This window comes from Heterodontus francisci, chromosome 13 (assembly GCF_036365525.1).
Source record: "Heterodontus francisci isolate sHetFra1 chromosome 13, sHetFra1.hap1, whole genome shotgun sequence".
Taxonomy (NCBI): Eukaryota; Metazoa; Chordata; class Chondrichthyes; order Heterodontiformes; family Heterodontidae; genus Heterodontus; species Heterodontus francisci.
In genome coordinates this window covers 77,307,253-77,331,271 of record NC_090383.1, presented here as the reverse complement: position 1 = coordinate 77,331,271, position 24,019 = coordinate 77,307,253, and positions in this window count along the sequence as shown.

The following is a 24,019-nucleotide window of genomic DNA, read 5'->3' as shown; positions in this document are numbered from 1 at the left end:
AGAGGAGGTTCACCAGGATGTTGCCTGGTATGGAGGGCGCTAGCTATGAAGAGAGGTTGAGTAGATTAGGATTATTTTCATTAGAAAGACAGAGGTTGAGGGGGGACCTGATTGAGGTGTACAAAATCATGAGAGTTATAGACAGGTGGATAGCAAGAAGCTTTTTCCCAGAGCGGGGGATTCAATTACTAGGGGTCACGAGTTCAAAGTGAGAGGGGAAAAGTTTAGGGGGGATATGCGTGGAAAGTTCTTTACGCAGAGGGTGGTGGGTGCCTGGAACGCGTTGCCAGCGGAGGTGGTAGACGCGGGCACGATAGCGTCTTTTAAGATGTATCTAGACAGATACATGAATGGGCAGGAAGTAAAGAGATACAGACCCTTAGAAAATAGGCGTCATGTTTAGACAGAGGATCTGGATCGGCGCAGGCTTGGAGGGCCGAAGGGCCTGTTCCTGTGCTGTAATTTTCTTTGTTCTTTGTTCTTTGTTCTAATAAGAGCTCTCAGCCATTTAAACTGAAGGGGTAGGAATTTAATCTGTTTAATTATTATCTCTCAAAATTCTAAAACATCAAGCCAAAACAGAGATCTCTGGTAATTTAAACTGAGGGAAGGGAAGTTAGACTGTGACAATCTTTTATCCCTCAGAAACTCTAACGTCAGATTGATTCTGTTGAAAGTGTTTGCAAGTCGTTAATTGTTGAAATTCGCTAGAGAAGGAAAGCAACATTCTGTGAGGACTTCAAGCAACATTCTGTGAGGACTTCAAGCAACATTGGACTGTAAATTTGCAAGGACTCTAATTTTTTCTATTTTAAATGTTGTTTATATCTTCATAGTGTTTAAGAATTTAGTTCTTCTAATTAAAGAGTTAATTTGTTGATTTAAAGACACCTGGTTTGGATAGCCTCATTCGGGGGCTAATAGATGGTACAATTTGGCTGGGTCTTTCTTTAATTTGGGAAATTTTAAATGATATGTCAGACAATCTGTGGAGCGACTGGATTGAATTAAGAGTGCGTTGGTCCCACCACGATCAGAATCGTATATTTTGATTGGGGGCTTTGACTGGAGCTGTCAGTCGTAACACCTACCCATTGAAGAGTTTAGGAATATAGCTAGGCATTGAGAGATAACTATCTGTCCAAAAGCTAGGAAACACAAAATTCTGAAAGTTCTGGCCAACCATTTTGAAATTGAAACTGAAGAACCAGAGATAGGCTTAGAATCTGAAACAGACAGAATAACATTAACCAAGATACAACTAGAACAGTGGAGACTTGAGCTAGAATTCCAGGAACAGAAGGAAGGGAGAGAATTCTGGGAAAGGGAGAAAGAAAAACTTTTCAGAAGGAGAAGTAGGAAAGGGAGTTAAGGCAGCTCGAACTGAATAGGGGAAGACCCAAAGTACCCATTGAAGGCACTGCCAGTAAGGGAACTACCTCTAGCTTAGGATCTAGTGCTGAACTCTTAAAGTTCTCCCAATTTTTTAGTTATACAGCACTGAAACAGGCCCTTCAGCCCACCGAGTCCGTGCCGACCATCAACCACCCATCCATACCAATCCTGCACCAATCCCATATTCCTACCACATCCCCACCACCTACCTATACTAGGGGCAATTTATAATGGCCAATTTACCTACCAATCTGCAAGTCTTTTGGTTTGTGGGAGGAAACCAGAGCACCCAGAGAAAACCCACGCAGACACAGGGAGAACTTTCAAACTCCACACAGGCAGCACCCAGAATTGAACCCGAGTCGCTGGAGCTGTGAGGCTGCAGTGCTAACCACTGCGCCACTGTGCCGCCCTAAAGTTTGATGAGGGGGATGTGGAAGCATTTTTCAACTCATTTGAAAAGCTTGCAAAACAGTTGAAGTGGCCAGCAGAGGGCTGGACCTTGCTACTGAAAAGCAAATTAACAGTAAAAGCCCATCAGGTTTATTCACTGTTGTCTGATGAGAGTTCATCAAAGTATGAGATGATCAAAAATGCTATCCGGTGCTGGAGGCATACTGCCAAAAATTCCGAACTCTTTGAAAGCAGCCTGAACAAACTTACATCGAGTTCAAAAGGGTTAAGCAACTTGCTTTTGACATTTGGATACGGGCACTTAAGATAGAGCCCACCTATGAAAACCTCAGAGAGGAGATCCTTCTCCAGGAGTTCAAAAACTTGCTTCCCCTTTCCATAAAAACCAATGTGGAGGAACAAAAGGTTCCAAGAGCCAGGCAGGCAGCAACTCTGGCTGATGATTATACACTTGTCCACAAGCCCTTTCCCCAAGGGAAACCTTTCCCTAGTTACCTCCAAAAACCTTAAAAGGATAGAAGGTGGGAGGGTGATAGGAGAATAAACAGCCATGGGTGAGAAAGGAAAGCTGGAAACACAGGGCCCTCCTCAGGCCAAAAAGGACGCTGCCGAGATCAGGAGTGACACCTGAAAGACTGTATGTTTCCATTGTAACAAGATAGGTCATCGTCAAGCCAACTACTGGAAGTTATGGGGAAAATTAATAGAATTAGTCAGTGTACACCAGACCAGTGCAGGAAAAGGGACCCTGATGGAAAGCACAGCAGATCAGGCTGTGGCTGTAACTGTGACAGTAAGACCCAGTAAACATACCACTGTGAGTATGGGAGAACTTAACAAAATCCCTGAAAGTTACCAGGCTTTTGTGTCCAAAGTAAAAGTGACCCCATACCCCTCGAGTGAGGCAAGTAATCCCAGAGTCATACTTCGGGATACAGGGGCTACCCAATCCCTTCTGCTGGGAAAAGGCTTTCCACCAGAGAGTGCATTGAATGCCAGAGTACTAGTAAACAGAATTGGGGGAAGGTATATGCCCATACCTTTATATCGGGTGCACCTGGAGTGTGACATTGTTTCAGGACCAGTAACCGTGGGATTGTCCCTAGTTTACCTGCGGATGGGGTAGACCTGCCCCTAAGTAATGACCTGGCGGGGGCGAAGGTGGTGGCTTCCCCAGTGGTCTTAGAGAGACTGAAAGAGGTCAGGGAGACAGAGCAGTTACAGGAGAAGCTCCCCGGCATTTTCCCTGACTGTGTGGTGACCTGGTCCATGGCCAAACAAGCTCCATCAGAGGAGGCTGAATTGGCACTGCAGACAGATGACCCTACTGTCTGGTTATCTGAAACTTCTTTGGGAATTTAGAGAACCAAAAGAAGTGTTCAGCTGGTCTTCCTTGGTCGAGGCTCAGCCAGCTGACCCAGTGTTAAAAAAGTTAGCATAGACTGCCCAAACTGAAGCAGAAGTAGAGGGAGTTCCAGTGTGCTACTATTTGAATAATGAGGTGCTGATGAGAAAGTGGAGACCTCCTCAGAGACCTGTGTTTGAAGAGTGGACAATGGTCCACCAGGTAGTAGTGCCGCCGAGGTACCGTAAGGAAATATTGAGAATAGCCCACAAACTTCCAATGGTTGGACATGTCGTTATCTGAAAAACCCAAGCCTGCATATGGCAGCATTTTTACTGGCCACAATGATGTGGTGGAGTTCTGTAAAACTTGCCACATGTGCCTGGTTATGGGGAAGCACTAAAACCTGCATCCCTAATTCCCATACTGGCTTTTGGGTAACTATTCAGCAGAGTGCTGGTGGAATGCATGGGGCCCCTACCAAAAACGAAAGGGGGCTACCAGTATCTTCTCAGCATTATGGTGTGGCTGCCCATTTTCCAGAGGCCATGCCCCTAAGAACTACACTGCCAAGATAGTTGTGGAGGGGCTAACCCAATTCTTCACCCGATATGGACTGCTTGCCGATATCCAGTCAGATCAGGGCACAAATTTTATGTCCAGTATTTTTCAAGAGGTCATGGGTAATCTAGGCATAACCCAGTTAAAGTCCTCAGCCTATCACCCACAGTCACAAGGGGCTTTGGAATGATACCACCAGACCCTAAAGACAATGATCAGGGAATACTGCTATGAGTACCCCCATGACTGGGACAAAGGGTTGGGATTTCTTTTGTTGCAACCAGGGAGTCACCCAATGAGTCCACTGGCTTTAGTCCCTTTGAATTAGTTTAAGGACACGAGGTGAAAGGCCCTCTTAAACTAATCAAGGAAAGTGTTTTGGGACACAGGGATAAACCTTCCATGTTAGACTACATCTCCATATCCTGTGAGCAGCTCATGAGAGCCTATGCGGTGACTCAGGAACACCTAAAAAACCTCCCAGACAGCTATGAAAAGGCAGGGAGATAAACATGTCAAAGCCAGAACGTTTCAGCCCGGAGACCATGTGTTAGTGCTGCTACCAATACAGGGAACACCATTGAAAGCCTGCTTCCGTGGCCCATACAGTGTAGTAAAGAGGATTAGCGATGTGAATTATTTGACACCTCAGACCATAGGAAAAAGCACAGGCTGTGCCATATCAATATGTTAAAGCAGTATCACAGCTGTGAAGGGGACAAACAAGCACAGGTCTGTCAGGCAGGCAGGAAAGAGGAAGGCAAAAGGGACACTAAGGACGAGTTAGAGGGAGGCCTGGGGGATTCCCAAATTGAACCCCCCACCGTCTGGGTAGCTAACACCGTATCTTTGGGGAAATTAGACATCGTACTCTCCTATTTAAACGCAGAACAGGGAGGAGCTCTAACAAGGCTGCCCATTGCATTTAAAGAGATCTGCAGGGACAAACCAGGGTGCACAACCCTAACCCTACATGATATCGATGTAGGAGAGACCCCTCCCATAAAGCAAAATCCTTTTGCCTAGGTCCCAGGAAACTGACCCAGGTTTGGGAGGAAATTCAGCACATGCTGATTGAGCCCAGTCAGAACTGCTGGAGTTCCCCAGTTGTGCTTATACCCAAGCCCGATGGTTCAACAAGGCACTGCACTGATTACAAGAAGGTTAATGCAGTGACCAGAGTTGACTCCTACCCAATTCGCCACCTGGAAGACTATATTGATAGAGTAGGAAACTAGAGTAGACTAGCTAAAAGCGCACTGGCATGTTCCCTTAACCACCTGAGCTAAAGAGATCTCGGCTTTTTCCAGTGCTGGATAATGCCCTTTGGATTAAGAAATGCTGCAGCCACCTTCCAAAGGCTGATGAACCAGATAGTGGCTGGCCTGCCCAACTGTGTAGTGTACCTGGATGATCTATCAGTATACAGTGAAACCTGGCGGGGCGGAGGGGGGCGGTGGGGGGAGGGTACCTAGACCAGTTAGAAGCCCTCTTCCGAAGGCTGACCTTTTGGTAAATCTTGCAAAGAACTAGTTCACTAAAGCTCAGGTAACCTACCTAGGGCATGTTGTGGGTCAAGGGTGAGTTCTGCCCAGAGTAGCAAAGGTACAGATGCCGATGAATTTTCTCGTCCTCACGACCAAATGGGAAATACTACGATTTTTGGGTGTGTGTGGATTTTACCACAAGTTCGTCCCAAACTTCAGCACCATAGCTGCCCCACTGACAGGCTTACTACAAAAAAGAGCAAAAGCAGTGTGGTCAGGGAGGTGCCAAACAGCTTTCAAGAGGCTGAAAGCCGTCTTAACCAACGATTTGGTGCTGGCAGCTCGAAACTTTAATAAACTATTTAAAGTGGAAATTGATGCTAGTGACCTAGGGATAGGTGCCATCCTGTTCCAAGATGATGGGCTTGATTTTGTTCTTAGCCCAATGTTGGGTTTCGTGGTGGAGGGTGGGTGTTGGCGGTGAATCGGAGCGGCAGCGGCCGCCACGGAACCCGATGCTGGGATTGCCGGGCCCAATCTACCTGGTGGCTGGGAAGCTCTGTGGTGGCCCCTCTGCTGCTCTGAGATGGGATCCTAGTTTAAATATTTAAAATACATATCTGCATACATTACCATGTCATCCGCTGCAATCTTCACATTCGTTCCCAATCTTCAGCGCGACATGCGGCACTCACGCGCCTTCGCTTTCCCGTCCAGAAGAAGCTGGTGTCACCGAGAAGGAGAAGGCATCTCCGCTGCATTCTGAGTATAGATAGGGGTGGGGAAGGGGTTAACTCTGCATTCTGAGTATAGATGGGGAGGGTGATGGGGCAACTCTGCATTGTGTGTAAGGAGAATGGGGGAAGGGGCAACTCTGCAATATTTGTGGATATTGGGGGTCGGGGTCAACTCTGCATTATTTTGAACTGTTTGCAAGGCTGTCATCCTTCTTAAAATGGCACCAGCACCTGCTCCGGCATCAGACCACACCGTGAACGGCGTCATCAATGCTGCTCCCGCTACGTGATAGAGGGTGGTGGCCGTCGTCACTATGTTATATGGCCGCCTGCCGCATAATCGCGGTGGCATGGCTCCCATGTGGGGTGGCCGCCAATTTTTGGGATGGCAAAATCTAGCCCAATGAGTCAGGCATTGAGAGACCAGTTGGGTATTTCTGCAAAATGTTAAACAGACATCAAAGAAGATACTCCACTGTGGAGAAGGAAAATCTGTTACTGGCTGTCAAGCACTTTCAGGTATATGTCCAAAATGGACATCAAAGTCCATTTGATTGTTGTCTATACCGACCACAATCCTTTGACATTTGTGGATAAATTCAAAACCCAGAATGCAAGGCTATTTCGATGGAGCCTACTTTTGCAACCCTACCACCTAAAGATTTAAAGGTCCCTTCGGACTCCTGACTGGGGAGGGGAGGGGAAGATTTGTTTGGTGATGGCATTCCATCTCCCAGTTCTTCTGTCTCTGTTCCCTCCGCGACACTCCTCCATCATCCTTGACATCTCGTCCCTTCCCATGGCATCTTCCCATGCAATTGCAGGAGCTGTAACACCTGCCTTTTTACCTCTACTCTCCTTACCATCCAAGGCCCCAAACATTCCTCACAGCTGAAGCAGTGATTTACTTGTACTTCTTTCAATTTAATATACTGTTTCGCTGCTCACAATGTGGTATCGTCTACATTGGGGAGACCAAACACAGATTGGGTGATCACTTTGTGGAACACCTCCACTCAGTCCACAAGCATCACCCTGAGCTTCCGGTTGCTTGCCATTTTAATTCACCACCCTGCTCTCACGCCCACATTTCTGTACTTGGCCTGTTACAGTGTTCCAATGAAGCTCAACGTAAGCTTGAGGAACAGCACCTCATCTTCCGATTAGGCACTCTACAGCATTCTGGACTCAACATTGAGTTCACAAATTTCAGAGAATGACTGCTATTTTAATTGTTTTTGTTTATTTTTAAAAGTTTATTTATTTATTTTATTTTATTTCATTTTTTATCCATGTGCCTGTCTTAAACTTGTTTTTCATGTTTTTGCTTTTGGACAGAGTTGCTCATTATTCTGCCATTAACACACTCTAGACTCATGCTTTGTCTTTTACTACAACTATTAGCACTCCATTTGTCATTTAATCTCTCCTGTCCTCCGCCCTATCACACATCTTCCCTTTTCTTCTTCCCCTCTCCCCCCTTTCACTTGCTCAAAGCCTATTACATTTCTAACTTTTGCCAGTTCTGATGAAAGGTCATAGATCTGAAATGTTAACTGTGTTTCTCTGTCCACTGCTGCCAGACCTGCTGAGTATTTCCAGCACTTTCTGTTTTTATTTCAGATTTCTAGCATCCGCAGTATTTTGCTTTTACAAACTTTACAGATCCTGTTTTACTACAAATACTAATTATAACCAGGCTACACTTAAATGACTATCGGAGGTTTGTTTAACAAAAGAATAACTAGAAAACAGGACTTTTTCTGATATAGCAATATTTCATTATAAAGTTGAAATAAAATAGAAAACACAGTCACAAAACAATTCTAACATGAATGTTCACACAAGTAGTTTTTCATTTTCTTCCAATGCCTATGCATACATGTTTAGAGTTCAGATAAATCACTAAACAAATGTGGGACTTATTTAGAATCATATACATACAAAAGCTGTTAGTTACACCTTCCCTATTTGAAGAACCTTCCTGATCCTACAAAAATCCACTTCACAACACCTCTGGGAATCCTTCTATATTGAGTTGATTGCTCTGTTATTCAGAACTACTGTTGAATCTCTCATTAGCATATAGAACAACATGTTGTAAGTGTGGGATTATCTCTTCTATGCGCTGGACTATCCTATGGGATGATAAACCCAAAGCGGACATAAAAACATTCAATGGCAGGGAAGTTCTCCTAACGTCCTGACCAACATTCATCTCTCAACATCACTAAAACAGATTAACTCTTCATCTATCTCATTGATTTTTGTGGGACATTGCTGTGCACAAATTGGCTATTCTGTTCACCAATAAAAATAATAGTGACTCAAATTCCAAATGTAATTTGATGGCTGTGAAACACTTTGGTGCATCTTGGGAACATAAACGGCACTATATAAATACAAATCTTTCTTTAAGTGCTTGTGATGTCCTCGTGACTTGAATGAGGTTTAGCCGAGTTTGGCATAAGGTATGAGGCAAAAACAAAGAGACAAAAACTGCAGCAGCTGAACACAAAGGCTTCTCCATTTATTCTGTTTTAGTTTCACTTTCACTTTGCTAGCATGTGTGTTCTACAGCAGACTCTAGAGTATACAAAGAACAATGCAATTGCAATTTCAAAATACTACAACACTACACTGCTCAGCTCCTTGAAGATTTTCATTACATGTAAAAATCCAATGGTAATGTGGGGAAGATTTAACTAACTTTGACTCCCACAGCATCAATGAAAATCTGTCAAGTAGCTGAACTGTGCAGAAGAAAACATCTTTACGTGGCTGGGAAGGACCAGGGAACATTTGCAGATCTGATTTGACGTACAGTGAAGGGATAGTTAAAGCTATCAGATACATATCTGGGACATCTCCTGCATCATAACAGTTATTACACTTTAAAAGTACTTCATTGGCTGGCAAAGGACTTTGGGATATCATTAGTAGTGTGGCAGTATAGGGGGGAAAATAGAGAGAGAACTGCGACAGCAGCAATTTGGAGGCTGGCCAAAATTGGTAAACACAGCATAGGATTCAGATTACTTGTCCTCTCTGACTTGCCACTTGTGTATACAGAGTAAGACAGGTGGGGAGGAGTGGGGGTGTGGTGACAGGCCTTGAGAAGCGAGTGCAGCAATTTGCAACGGGTCTCATTCAATCTGGCTTTGAGACCTCCAGTGAGGAGAATCATCAGAGAGGGAGAGAGCTGCAGCCACTGGGAGCAGGGCTGCAACACCCAGAGGGACACGGGGATCATGAGACTGGAAGGGGGCACAGACGAGGAGGGCGCAGAGACGCTACCCACTGGAGACGATTTACTGTCAGAGGCTCTGCTTCCTGCAAATGTCAAAGCAGCAGTGTTGCCAAAGACTGCGCCTCTCCAGGGAGTCAGTCACCGAGCTGTGTGCCATGATGGAGGAGGATCTGTCCCAATGGGAAGTGGTGGCCATCCATTGCCTGTGTTAGTGAAGGTCACAGTGGTGCTGAATGTCTACATCTGAGGATCATTCCAGGGATCCTTTGGAGACATCTGTGGAATTTCCCAGTTTGTGGCTCATCACTGCATGAAGATGGTCACAAATGCCATGTTCAAGAGGGCTGGCCAATACGCACACTTTCTCACTGATCTGGACAGTCAGGCTGAGAGGGCTGTAGGATTTGCGGCTATTGCTGGGTTCCCCCAGGTGCAGGGTGTAATTGACTGCACACATGTAGCCATCAAGGCTCCCACAGGCCAGGCAGCAGACTTCAACAACAGGAATGTCTTCTACTCACTCAATGTACAACGCAAACGCTTCTGTCAGGTCTGTGCAAGGTTCCCGAGACGCTATCATGACGCCATCACACTAAGGCAGTCCCAAGCGGAAAGCTTTTCAGGCCCGCCCCCCGTGCACCTTCAAGGATGGATACAAAGTGGCAAAGGCTACCCACTGAAGACATTGCTCCTTACACCTTTGCAGAGCCCCAGCACAGGCAAAGGAGACATACGGTAACTGACACGAGACAATTTAAGCGGCCATTGAGCAGGCCATAGGGCTTCTGAAGATGTGGTTCAAATGCCTTGATAGATCTGGTGGAGCTCTTCTGTATGCCCGTGAACTGCTGCGAACTCGTATAATCGGGCCCCATATACACACACCAGGCTTATGATGGTGGCAGCCTGACTGTCCATCATGGCACTACAGGGGTGCCTGTTGCATGCAGCAATTCAGTACTGGCAGTGCAGGGGTCAGCTCTAACTCTCTACAGAGAGGCTCCCATGCCCGTGGCAACCAAAGCTGTTGCCTGGGCATTGCTGTTGACTGTATGGGTACCCCCTTCTCCAATTTTGTATTTATCATCTGTGACATTTAGGGCTGCACTTAATGTCATGTGCTCCACTCACCTTGCCAGACTGCATCAGGTGATTGATCTTCTTGCGACAGTGCAACCATGTACATAGGACCACCCCATGGCTACTCACCTCCTCATCAATCTCCATCCATGCTCTCTTTGTCTGCCTAACCGGCCTCCTCCTTCTCTCCCAAGAGAAAAGGACCTCCCTCTGTGCCCTTGCCGCCTGCAGGAGCACCTCCAGGGAGGCATCAGAAAACTTGGGTGCTACCCTTGCTCTAGATGCTGCCATCTCGCAATCACACCAGTTACCAGGGCTCCCTCTCTATGTTCTCTGGTGCTCCTTGCTTGCAATTGCTTGCTGGCTGCCTTTTAAATGCGGCATCTGCCTGACATGAACTGACACTTCCTCCCACCCGCGTTACCTAACTGGCTAGCTCCCATGACTGCCGTTCGTTAACTGGATGGCCCTGACAATATTGCTATCTCACTTCCGCACCCCCGCCTGTGTGGCCACGCTAAAGTCCTGATCCCCAACCCGAACCTGATGGGACCCGACGACATGTGGCGGGTTCGGGTCAGGTCGGGTTGCTCTTCCGGTTTTGGCTTTTGGGCTTGGGTCAGGTTGGGCCGGGTCCGGGTCGGGCTGGGTCCGGGTTGGACACACAAAGTAAGTATTGAATTTTGCTCTGCTGGTAAATGTTAAAAGTAAAAACCTACCTGAGCTGAGAGTCCAGGACGTCAAGAACGGAAACTCTGAGTCTGCGCAGTGAGCAAGTGAGCATCGCTATGACGTCATCATGCTCATGCTGCAGCTTCCTGCAGATTCGGAATGGGAAGATAGGTAAAGGGTCGGGGTCAGACTTGGGTCGAGTCGGGTGCGGGAAGAAATGGAGGGACTAGGGCCGGGTCGGGCTTGGGTCCGATGTGGTTCTGTCAGGTTCGGGACGGGTTTTTTTCTCTGACCTGAGCAGGCCTTTAGGCCACGCCACCTGCTTTACGTCCGACATCGGGATTTTGTCGTTGGGGGCAAAATTTTAACCAGATGGCAGGTGGGCACGAAAATTCACACCGCCGGCCAGTGTGCTGATTTGCTGGCATCATCCTGCTCCCAGGATAAAAGATGGAAGGAGTACCTTCCCTCAAGAAGTGGGGAGCCATTTAAGGTGGATAAATGGCCTATTCAGGCCAATTGTCAGAGGCCAACTGGAATTTTCCAGTTGGCCTGCTGTCTTCCCAAGGGGTCGGGAACTAGGCCAGTGCTCCAGGAAGGCTTTGAGGCCCTCTCTGTCTGCCTAGCCACAGCTGCGGCTGCAGGCCACCTTGTGGAGAGGCTCCCCCTCCACGATGGTAGTCTGGCAATTATGTCCATTTTTTAAAAGTTTTAAATGTTGCTGAGAGGGGGCCTCAAGATGAAAGTGGCCTCCGTCTCTCTTACCTGCAATGGCAGACTGCAGCCTTTTTTGAATTGGAGGGCCTCCCATTGACTCTCCAGCTTTGAGAGCCCACCCACTGTCCTTAATTGGACAGCGAACCCTCCTTCTAGCCATTAATTGGCCAGTTCAGGGAAAATCACTGCCGGGTGACTGTTGCCCACACTGTGCAGGTTGTGACCCCGACGTCAGGGTCCCAACCCTAAACCCAAAATCCAGCCCTTGGTCTCTTTACTTAAGGAAGGCTATACTTGCATTGGAGGCAGTTCAGAGAAGGTTTACTCGACTGATTCCAGGAATGAAGGGATTATCTTATGAGACAAGGTTGAGCAGATTGGGCCTATATTTTTTGGAGTTTAGAAGAATGAGGGGTGATCATATTGAGACATGAAATATTCTGAGGGGGCTTGACAGGGTAGATGCTGAGAGGATGTTTCCCCTCGTGGGGGAATATATATCTGGGGGAGCATGGTATCAGAATAAGGGATTCTTAAGTCCATTTATGATGGAGATGAGGAGGAATTTCTTCTCTCAGAGGGTCATGAATCTTTGGAATTCTGTACTCCAGAGAGCTGTGGACATTGAATGTATTCAAGGCTGAGATGGACCGATTTTTGAATTATAGTCTATAGGGAGTCAAGGGTTATGGGGAACAGGAAGGAAAGTGGACTTGATGCCAAGATCAGATCTGCCATAATCTTATTGATGGTGGAGCAGGGTAGAGGGGCCGTATGCCTACTCCTTCTTCTATTTCTTATGCTCTTACGTTTATAGTCTTATGCAGAAGGAATTCAGCAGTGGCAGAGATGCAACTTGGATGTATTTTTTCAGGAATGTGATACTGAAGGGAAGGAATTCAAGAGATCAGGACCAGAAAATTATCATTACTGGGCAAAAGTTACTAACAATTACAGTTTTCCCTTTGCTTATTCTGTATTTTTATTTAAATATAAAGGACATTTACTATTCAAGACTTAACAGGTAGCTAAACAAACTTATTCCAGGCCACTGGCTGTGCCATTCTTGAACCAGTTGTCAATGAGTGTGTGAAACGAGTGGACTTGACTTGCCTTTGGATTTTCTTCCTCCTCTCTGTAGAATCAAGTTACCTCTATTTGGCACCTTCATCAATAATCAGCTATAGATTGAGAGAAAAAGAAGTGTGGTGTTACAACCAGGTGAGAAGGGGTCTAGGAGTTTCCTTTCAGCCTTTGCTTGGTTTAACCGCAACAGGGTTTAATTTTAGAAACACCGTGGTTTTAGCTCCCCTTTAGTGAATCCTTGTTCACGGCTCCAATTGTAAGGCAAAGAAATCAAACAGGTTTCCTTAGATTTAAACAAGAAAGGTGGAAGTTTATTAATCTTAAACTCTAATCTGGTTATTGACTACGAATATGCAATGCGATCACGCTAGCATGCATACACGATAAACACATACACAGATAGAGACGGAAAACGTAGAAGGAATAAAGGGGAAAAGGTTGAGGCAATATCTGGTAGTTACAGTCCTTTAAGTTCAATGTGGAGTCTTTGGTTGCCGGTAAGTTGTGCAATTCGTTGGGGCCAAGTTCACGCTTTAACTTGTTCTGATGTAGGAGTCTTTTCTCTCTTGTGGTTTACGTGTCTTCCGTGGGTCCAGTGGCTTAGGAGAAAGTGAGAGAGAGAGACAGCCAGGTGAGAGACTTGCTTGTTTCAGCTTCAGTTGCACACTGCCTTCTGAATTCAAATTGTCCTGTGGCTGGTTCAAAAAACCTGGACCAGCCAGTTAGTCATGTGACCAGCTGGTTAAACCAGTCCTGGCTCCGTGGATTATATCATCTTAGCAGGGCCTGGAATGCACATCCTTACACCTTCAAAGTCTGGTGATCAAAATCCATTTTGGTTCATTGGAGCAGGTCCTTTGTCTCCACAAGCAGTGTCTCTTGGTATGCAAATGTCCTTCCAGCCCAGTGTCTAGTGATCGTCAAAGAAGTCATTTCTTCACTCCAGCAACAGTTTAAAATCAATGTTCATATGACAGAATTAATATGCCTAATTTTTGGCAAGTGGGGGTTGGCATGACATCTCCACCCCCAGCAGAATGAAATGCGATTCTTAAAAAGAGCATTTCATTAAAAGGGACTCGAGAGAAGATAAGGACAGGAAAACACACATGCATCTCTCTTATTCATTCAGAAACCCTAACAATTGTTACAGCCTGTCTTTTCTTGGTAGCAGTGATGCTTTAAGCTGCCCTTATTGGTTTGCATTGGGTCTGAGGTAGGTGTCGGTTGAGACCCAAGACAAGGCATCTACGATTATGTTGCTTTTCCCCTGCAATGTGGGTAATTTTTAGATGGTAGGGTTGTAGGAGCAGGCTCCATCGAAACAGCCTGGCATTTTGGGCCTTGAACTTCTCCACAAAAGTTAGAGGGTTATGGTCAGTGTAAACCACCATCTCCCTGCATCAATTCTGCACAGAGATGTTGAAGTGCTGGAGAGCCAACAACATCCCCAGCGTTTCCTTTTCTACTGTGGAGTACTTTTTCTGGTGCCGATTTAGCTTTTTGGAGAAGTACCCTACCGGTTTCTCAATGCCTGTATCATTAATGCCTGTATCAGACTGATTCCTGGGATGGTGGGACTGACGTATGAAGAGAGATTGGGTCGATTAGGCTTGTATTTACTAGAGTTTAGAAGAATGAGAGGGGATCTCATAGAAAACTACAAAATTCTAACAGGACTGGACAGACTAGATGCAGGAAGGATGTTCCCAATGGTGGGGGAATCCAGGATCAGGGGTCACAGTCTAAGGATAAGGGGTAAGCCATTTAGGACTGAGATGAGGAGGGATTTCTTCACCCAGAGAGTGGTGAACCTGTGGAATTCTCTACCACAGAAAGCAGTTGAGGTCAAATCATTAAATATATTCAAGAAAGAGTTAGATATAATTCTTAGGGCTAAAGGGATCAAGGGACACGGGGAGAAAGTGGGAACAGGGTACTGAGTTTGGATGATCAGCCATGATCGTATTGAATGGTGGTGCAAGCTCGAAGGGCAGAATGGCCTACTCCTGCTTCTATTTTTCTATGTTTCTTTCTATCATCCTGGAGCAGGGCAGCTCCTACCCCTAGGTCACTGGCAACAACTGCCACTTTGAAGGGTGTATCGACTTGTCAGTGTGGCCTTTAGCCTCTTGAAAGCAGTTTGGCACTTTTCAGACCACACCACCTTTGCCTTTTTCTGCAGTAAGTCAGTTAGTGGGGCAGCTATAGTGCTACAATTTGGAATCAGTTTGTGGTAGAACCTGCACATCCCCAGGAAACACATGATTTCCCGCTTCGAGGTAGGGCCCGGCAAGTCAACCAATGCTTGTACTTTTGATGTCCTGGGGAGCACTCGCCCCTGTCCTACCACATGCCTGAGGTAGGCCACTTGGGCCTTAGTGAACTCACACTTGGCGAGGTTTACTACCAGGTGGGCTGCCTGTAATTGTTGGAAGAGGGCATCTAATTGGGCTAAGTGATCCCCTCCAGGTCTTGCCGTATAGCAGCAGATCATCTAGGTATACCACACAGTTGGGTAGGCCAGCCACCACCCGGGTCATCAGCCTTTGAAAGGTGGCTCGGGCATTCTTTAGCCCAAAAGGCCCAAAAGGCATTACTCAGCACTGGAATAGGCCATCTGGGGTGACAAACCCGGATATCTCCTTGGCTTGGGGGGGGTTAAAGGAACCTGCCAATATCCCTTTAGCAAGTCTATTTTTGTGATGTAGGTGGCATTCCCCACCCTATCAATACAGTCCTCCAGGCAGGGAATGTGATAGGAATCTGCTCTGGTCACTGCATTGACCTTCCTGTAATCAATGCAGAACTGGGTAGAGCCATCGGGCTTGGGCACCAGCACCACGGGAGAACTCCAGCTGCTCTGGCTGGGCTCGATCAGGATGTTGTCCAGCATGTACTGAATTTTCTCCTGCCCATTTGGCCAGTTTCTGGGGGCCCATGTGGTAAGGGTTCTGTTTAATGTGGGGTGGGGGGGGGGGTCTCTCCCACCTCCATATCACATAGGGTTAAAGTCGTACACCCTGGTGTGCCCTTGAAGACTTCTTTATAGGTGACGAGCAGCCTGGCCAGGGCTCCTCTTTGTTCCACCTCTAAATAGGAGACCATGGTGTCTAGGTTGTATAACACTTTGGTGGTGGTCAACCGGGCAGGAGGGGGTTCAATGTGGGGGTCCCCCAAGCCTTCCTTTAGCTTGTCCCCATGATCCTGATCGTCCCCTTTCTCCCAGACTGTCTGACAGACCTGTGCTTGTCAGTTCCCTTCCCGGCTGTGATATTGCTTTAATATGTTAATGTGGCTCAGCCTTGTTTTTTTCTTCGATTTGGGGTTTCGATTAAATAATTTACCTGGCTGATTCGTTTTGCCACCCAGTATGGACCATTGAACTGGGCATTCAGAGGTTCGCCCTGAATCGGGAGCAATACCAATACATGGTCCCCAGGCCCGAAGAGTTCTGGCTTTGGCCTGTTTATCTGCTTGCCTTTTCATAGCTGTCTGGGAGGACTTGAGGTGCTCCTGAGCCACTGTGCAGGCTCTCGTGAGCTGCTCCCGGAATGTGGAAATGTAGTCCAACATGGGAGACTCATCTCCGTGCTCCAAAAACCTCTCTTTAACTAGTTTAAGGGGGCTTCTCACCTCGTGTCCATAAACTAGTTCAAAGGGGATAAGACCGGTGGACTCATTTGGCAAGTCCCTGGGGGCAAACAGGAGGAGTCCCAGCCCTTTGTCCCAGTCTTGGGGGTACTCATAGCAGTATGCCTGATCATTGTCTTTAGGGTCTGGTGGTACCATTCTAAAGCCCCTTGGGGCTAGGGGTGGTTGGCTGATGACTTTAGTTGGGTTATGCACAGGTTACCCATGACTTTTTGAAAGACTCCAGACCTGAAACTAGTGTACTGATCTGTCTGGGTTTCGACCGGCAGGCCACAGTGTGTGAAGAGTTGGGTTAGCCCATTGACCACCACCTTTGCAGAGATAGTCCATAGAGCAATGGCCTCTGGGAATTGGGTGTGACATCCATGATGGTGAGGAGATACTACTGGTCCCCTCCGATTTTCGGGAGGGGTCCCACAAAGTCCACCAGCACTTGGCTGAAGGGTTGCTCTAAAGCGGGGATGGAAATTAGGGGGGCAGGTTTTATTGCAGGTTGGGGCTTTTCACCACCTGACACACGTAGCAGGTTTTACAAAATTCCACCACATTTTTGTGGAGTTTTGGCCAATCAAAATGCCGCCTTATATGGGCTTGGGTTTTTTATACCCGGACATGTCCTGACCTGGGATGCTTGTGGGCCAGTCTTAATATTTTTTTGCGGTACCTCGGGGTCACCACTATTTGATGAACCATTGTCCACTCCTCTTCAGCCAGTCGGTGAGGGGGTCTCCATTTCCTCATCAGAACCTCATTTTTCATTTAGTAGCACTCAGGGACTCCCCTCTGCTTCACTTTCGGTTTGGGCAGTCTGTGCTAATTTCTTTAAGACAGAGTCAGCTTGTTGAGCCTCGACTAGGGAAGGCCTGTCTAGTCATCTAATTCCCCAAAGAATATTTCAGACAACCAGACGACGGGTCATCCGTCTGCAGCGCCAGTTCAATCTCCTCTGGGGGAGCTAATTTGGCTGTGGACCGAGTTACCACACAGTCAGGGAAGATGCCTGGGACATTCTCCTGCAGTTGCTCGGTCTCCCTGACCTCTCGGTCTTTCTAATACTACTGGGGAAGCTATTACCTTCACCCCCGCCAGATCATTACCTAGAAGCAGGTTAACCCCATCCATAGGCAAACTAGGGACAATCCCTACTGTCACCAATCCTGAAACTAGATCGCATTCCAGATGCACGCGGTGTAAAGGTACGGGTCTATACCGCCCTCCGATACTGTTCACTAATACCCTGGCCTTCACGGCACTCTCAGGGGGAAAGGTCAGGCCTTTTGCCCATAGAAGGGATTGGGTGGCCCCTGTGTCCTGGAATATAATTATGGGCCTGCCTGTTCCACTTGAAGGATATGGGGTTACTCTCCCTTCAGACACAAAACCCTTATATTCTTCAGGAATCCTATTACATTTTCCTGCACTCACAGTAGCAATTTCTGTCTTACTGCTGCTGCAGTAAAAGCCACAGCTTGTTCAACTGTGCTTTCCATCAGGGTCCCTTCTATTTCACTGAGCGGGTGTGCCCTGATTAACCCTATAGTTTTTCCCTTTAGTTTCCAGCAATCAGCTCTTAGATGCCCTGCTTTATTACAATGGAAGCACACAGATCTCTGGGTCTCACTCCTGCTTACAGTACCTTCCTTTACGGCTGCAGGAGACCCCCCTGTGTCTCCTGCTTTTCTTCCTCTCCCAGGACTGCTTGGGCTTCTATCAACTTCCCACCTTCTGTCCTTTTCGGATTTGTGGGGGTGATTAGGAAAGGTTTTCCACTGGGAAACTGACTTATAAATAAGAGCAAACTCATCAGCCAGGACTGCCTGCTGGGCTTCATGAGCCTTTTGTTCCTCCACATGTGTCTTTATGGAGAGTGGGAGAGAGTTTTTAAGTTCCTCTAACAAAATTACTTCTCTGTGATTCTCATAGCTGAGCTGTTCTTTAAGAGCCCTCAGCCACTGGTCAAAAGCCAGCTGCTTATTTCTCTCAAACTCCAGGTAAATTTGATCAGCTTGCTTCTTGAGGGTTGTAAATCTTTGGCAATAGGCTTCTGGTACTAACTCGTATGCCCCGAGGATAGCATTTTTTGTCAGTTCATAATCTGATGAACTCTCATCTGGCAGCATGGAATAAACTACATGGTCTTTTCCTACTAATTTACTCCATAGCAGCAGAGTCCAAGCCTCGGCTGACCACTTTAACTGCCTTGCTGGTTTCTCAAAAGACAAAAAAAACACTTCCACGTCTCCCTCATTGAATTTTGGGATTAGTTGGGAAAGCTTTAACAATTCTATACCCAGTCCTGAATTACCCTGCTCCATATTGGCCATGTTTTCACTGGGGTTACTCTGTCACCCCCTAGTTAACTCAAGCCACCTTAGCTCTCTTTCTTCACATTCTATCTGAAAGGTTCTTTCTCTTTCTCTCTCCTTTCTCTTTCTCTCTCTTTCCCTATCTTCTGGTTCCAGTTTCCTCTGTTCCAATTGCAGCTTTGCTAGCAATACCCTGTCAGAGTCTACTTCTAACCCTGTTTCTGCTTCTTCAGATTCAAGGGAAAAATGGTTGGCCACTAGTTGTAGGAGTTCAGACTTCCTAGCCTTGCCACATACAGTGATCCCACACTGCTCAGCCATTTTCCTCAACTCCTCCACAGACAGTGCTTTTAACTTATCCCAAGTTACTTCACCCTAGCTTGGGGAGCTACTAGCTTCAGTCACAGACACGTTAGTATTCTAGCACACACAATCACAAGAAAACCTCTTGTTTGTCTGTAGGTAAAATCTCAGATGCTAGCCCCCAAATTTTCTGTTACGACCATGTGAGAAGGGGTCGAGGGGTTCCCTCTCAGCCTTTGTTTGGTTTAACCAAAACAAGGTTTAGTTTTAGAAACACCGTGCTTTTAGCTCCCTCTTAGTGAATCCTTGTTCACGGCTCCAATTGTAAGGCAAAGAAATCAAACAGGTTTCCTTAGATTTAAACAAGAAAGGTAGAGGTTTATTAATCTTAAACTCTAATCTAGTTAATGACTACAAATATGCAATGCGACCACTTTAGCAGGCATACACGATCACACATGCAGATGGAGACAGAAAAAGTAGAAGGAATAAAGGGGAAAAGGTTGAGGCAATATCTGGTAGTTACAATCCTTTATGTTCAATGTGGAGTCTTTGGTTGCCGGTAAGTCTTGCAATTCGTTGGGGCCAAGTTCACGCTTCAACTTGTTCCGATGTAGGAGTCTTTTCTCTCTTAAGGTTTACCTGTCTTCCATGGGTCCGGTGACTTGGGAGAAAGTGAGAGAGAGAGAGACAGCCAAGCGAGAGACTTGCTTGTTTCAGCTTCAGTTGCACACTGCCTTCTGAATTCAAATTGTCCTGTGGCTAGTTCAAAAAACCTGGACCAGCCAGATAGTCATGTAACCAGCTGATTTAACCAGTTCTGTTTCTGTGGATTGTCTTAGCAGGGCCTGGAATGCGCTTCTTTACACCTTCAATGTCTGGTGATCAAAATCCATTTGGGTTCATTGGAGCAGGGAATAGTCCTTTGTCTCCACAAGCAGTGTCTCTTAGTATGCAAATGTCTTTCCAGCCCAGTGTCTGGTGATCTTCAAATAAGTCATTTCTTCACTCCAGCAACAGTTTAAAATAAATGTTCATAATATTTACCTAATTGCCCTAGTGCTCGTATTGTTTGTACTCTTCAACTTTGCCAATAGTGTTTTCAACTTTTTTCAGGTTACTGCACTAGACTTTTGTTTGTCTTTATCAAACTTTATATATGGTATCTTGCCAACAGATGTGGCGAAAGTAGGTATTTCAGCATCTAGCATATCAATCACTGTGATGAGCAATGAATAGAAACAAGGACATTGAGAAGAGGAATTTGAGAGGAAATTGATGGAAGGAAAATGTTAATGTGTGGCATGAAGATGGTGATGGGATGAGTAACCTCACATTTTTTGTTTCATTTTTAAATTTCGTTGCCAAGAATATTTGTCCAATCTCTCTCAATGAAGGCTGTACAGCCTCTGTTTTCTTCGTGATCTGTGTCTGCTAGGTCACTCACCTCTGTTGCTGAGAGAGTGGACATCTTCTTTCTAGACCTTCTCAATGTATGCTGACAAGTATAGTTACCAGCTGCGATACTCTGATTCTTCTTTTCTCCTCTTTCTCTTTTGCATGGGTTGGGGAGAGGATTGGATAAAGTGGGGAATCAAACCTATTATGCTCCATAATAATAAATGTTAGCACTGCCGTACTGTTTGGGGTTGTTGTTGAATATAAAGCACATTGATACTAGCAAATCAAATTGCTGCCTAATAGGGTGAGTTAGAAAGTGACAGACAAAATGTCATCTTGGTATGGAGTTTGTGGTAGACAGAGCCAATAACCGAGAAATTTGTTCATGCTGTAGGCTGGCATGAACTAGACACAGTCTGTAATCACTGTGCCAAAATGGCTAGGCCCAAGTTATAGCCATCATTGGTCTTCGGCACATCCAAGTAAATATTTGTTTACAAACTTCTCTTTTTTGATGGCAGCTGTATGTAGACCACATTTTCTTGAAAACAGTTCAATTTTGCAAAGAGAGACTCAAACGACCTTTCAACCCCATATTGGCATTTGCAAAGATTTTAACACTTATTTCAGGAGGAGCCCAGAACGCCTCTTTTTCTGCCTTTACCAATATGGCGGGCTACCCATCACCCGCAATATTTGACACATTGGTACCTGTCTGCAGCCTTTGACGTGGTTGACCACACAGTCCTCCTCCAACACCCCTTCACTGTTACCCAGCTGGGTGGCACCTCATTCGCCTGGTTCCATTGTTATCTATCCAGTCATGGCTATAGAATTACCTGCAGTGGCTTTTCTTCCCACTTCTGCACCATCACCTCTGGTGTCCCCCAAGGATCTGTCCTTGGCTCCCTCCTATTGCTCATCTAAATGCTGTCGCTCAGTGCCATCATCCGAAACACAGCATTAGTTTTCACCTGTACACTAATGACTCACATCTCTACCTCACTATCATCTCTCTTGACCCCTTCACTGCCTCTGAATGGTCAGACTGCTGGCCCGACATCCAGCAATGGATGAGCAGAAATTTCCCTCACAATATTGGGAAGACTGAAGCCATTATCTTCTGCCCTCACGACAAATTCCATTCTCCAACAACGATGCCATTCTTCTCCTTGGCAACTGTCTGAGGCTGAACCAAACTGTTAGTAACCTTGGTGTCATATTTGACCCTGAGATGAACTTTCCACCACATATCTGTGCCATTGCTAAGACCGCCTGTTTCCACCTCCGAAACATCACCTGACTTCACCCCTGCCTTAGCTCATCTGCTGCTGAAACCCTTATACATGCCTTTTTATTTTTATTTTATTTATTTTTATTTATTTAGAGATACAGCACTGAAACAGGCCCTTTGGCCCACCGAGTCTGTGCCGACCAACAACCACCCATTTATACTAACCCTACAGTAATCCCATATTCCCTACCACCTACCTACACTACGGGCAATTTACAATGGCCAATTTACCTATCACCTGCAAGTCTTTGGCAGTGGGAGGAAACCGGAGCACCCAGCGAAAACCCACGCGGTCGCAGGGAGAACTTGCAAACTCCGCACAGGCAGTACCCGGAATTGAACCCGGGTCAATGGAGCTGTGAGGCTGTGAGGCTGTGGTGCTAACCACTGCGCCACTGTGCCGCCCACCTTTGTTACCTCTCAAATTATCTATTCCAATGCACTCCTGGCCAGGCTCTCATGATCTACCCTCTGTAAACTTGAGGTCATTCAAAACTTTCCTGCCCATGTCCTAACTCGCACCAACTCCTATTCACCCATCATTCTTGTGCTTGCTAACCTACATTGGCTCCTGGCTAAGCAATGTCTCAATTTTAAAATTTTCATCCTCGTTTTCAGAACCCTCCATGGCCTCACCATTTTCTATCTCTGTAATCTTCTCCAGCCGTACAACTCCCCGAGATATCTGCGCTCCTCCAATTCTGGCCTCTTGAGCATTCCCAATTTTAATCGCTCCACCATTGTAATGGCCCTAAGCTCTGGAATTCCCTTCCCAAACCTCTCCGCCTCTCTTCCTCTTTTTCCTCCTTTAAGACACTCCTTAAAACCTACCTCTTTGACCAAGCTTTTGGTCATTTGTCCTAATATCTCCTTATGTGGCTCTGTGTCATATTTTGTTTGAAAATGCTGCTGTGAAGCTCCTTGGGATGTTTTATTATGTTAAAGGTACTATATAAATACAAGCTATTTTTGTTGTCAACAAATTCTAAGTAATGTGTGTGGAAGATAAAGGACAACAAACCTGCTCAGCAAAACCTGTATTAATAATAGTTATGAGTCTTTTAATGCAGAAAGTGCCATATTCATTTCCCCATAATTCACTTGTTTTTAATGCTGAATTATTGGTCAATGGCTTTAAAGGAACCTAGTAATTAAAATCAAATGGATCATTGAAAATAGTTCAATATAAATTTGTAATCACATTAAAGTTTTTTCTGCATCTATGTGATAAATTGTAAATTATTTGCTTTATCAAGAAATTATAGCTCTCTCAAATAAAGCATTTTACTGCTTGTTTTTCTTTAACATAATCTTGACAGGCATGCAGATAATTACTTGCTGATAACATGTTCTGATCTGTGACCAGATCTATTTAAGATGTCTCAAAACCTAGGACAACACTAATGTCTAGAATACTAACAATGTTATATAAATACTTCTATATAGATATTCCAATCATTTTATCATATAACAAGCTGCAGTTTCTTTTGATAATTTATCTGTTGATCAGTATATTTCTGATTCTTTCAAAGCTATGATATATAATACTACAGATACAATAATACAGTAATTTGGGGACAACAAACTATAAACATGAGCGCTACCATTTAAGTAAGATTCTGTTTAATATTTATATGCAATGTGTCTTATTTGTATTTTGTAATTTTTCTAAATAAAGTTTCTATAAACATATTTATTAAGGTTGAATTTAAACCTATACAGAATACAATATCCACAGCTTATATTATAAAAGGAGATACATACAGGGAAGTGGAATTAGCAATAATTTTAAATCTCTTCTATGTACACAGTAAATTGGCTCTCTGCATGGTGGCGTCAATTGCCCTGATTACTATAGGAAGCGATTATTGAAGCATATGGCTCTGAGCATGAACAAAACAAATGCAATGACTTCAGTCTTGGAGAGAAGCAAAGCAAAAAATGGATTTTTTTGTTAATGTGTTTGTGCAGACTTCCTTTCACTGATAACCAGGGATCTTTGACCTGTGCAGGATATAATCTCAAAATTTGTAATCATGTGAGCAAGATGCTATATGGGTGTGGAATCAAATTAATTTCAAACCCAGTTTCATGACAGTGTTAGAATTAGTAGTGATTCCAGTATTTCCACATTTTAATGTAGAGGGAAACTAAACCAAATCAAAACAAAATACCAGAGAACAGAGTTTCACTTACAAACTAAATCGAGCAGGCAATGTCCCTGATACAACACCTATACACACTCCAGGGGCTGGATTTTACCAAGCACTGTGGCGGGGGTGGAGGGGGAACAGAAGGTTGTTCCGGCAGAGGCCCG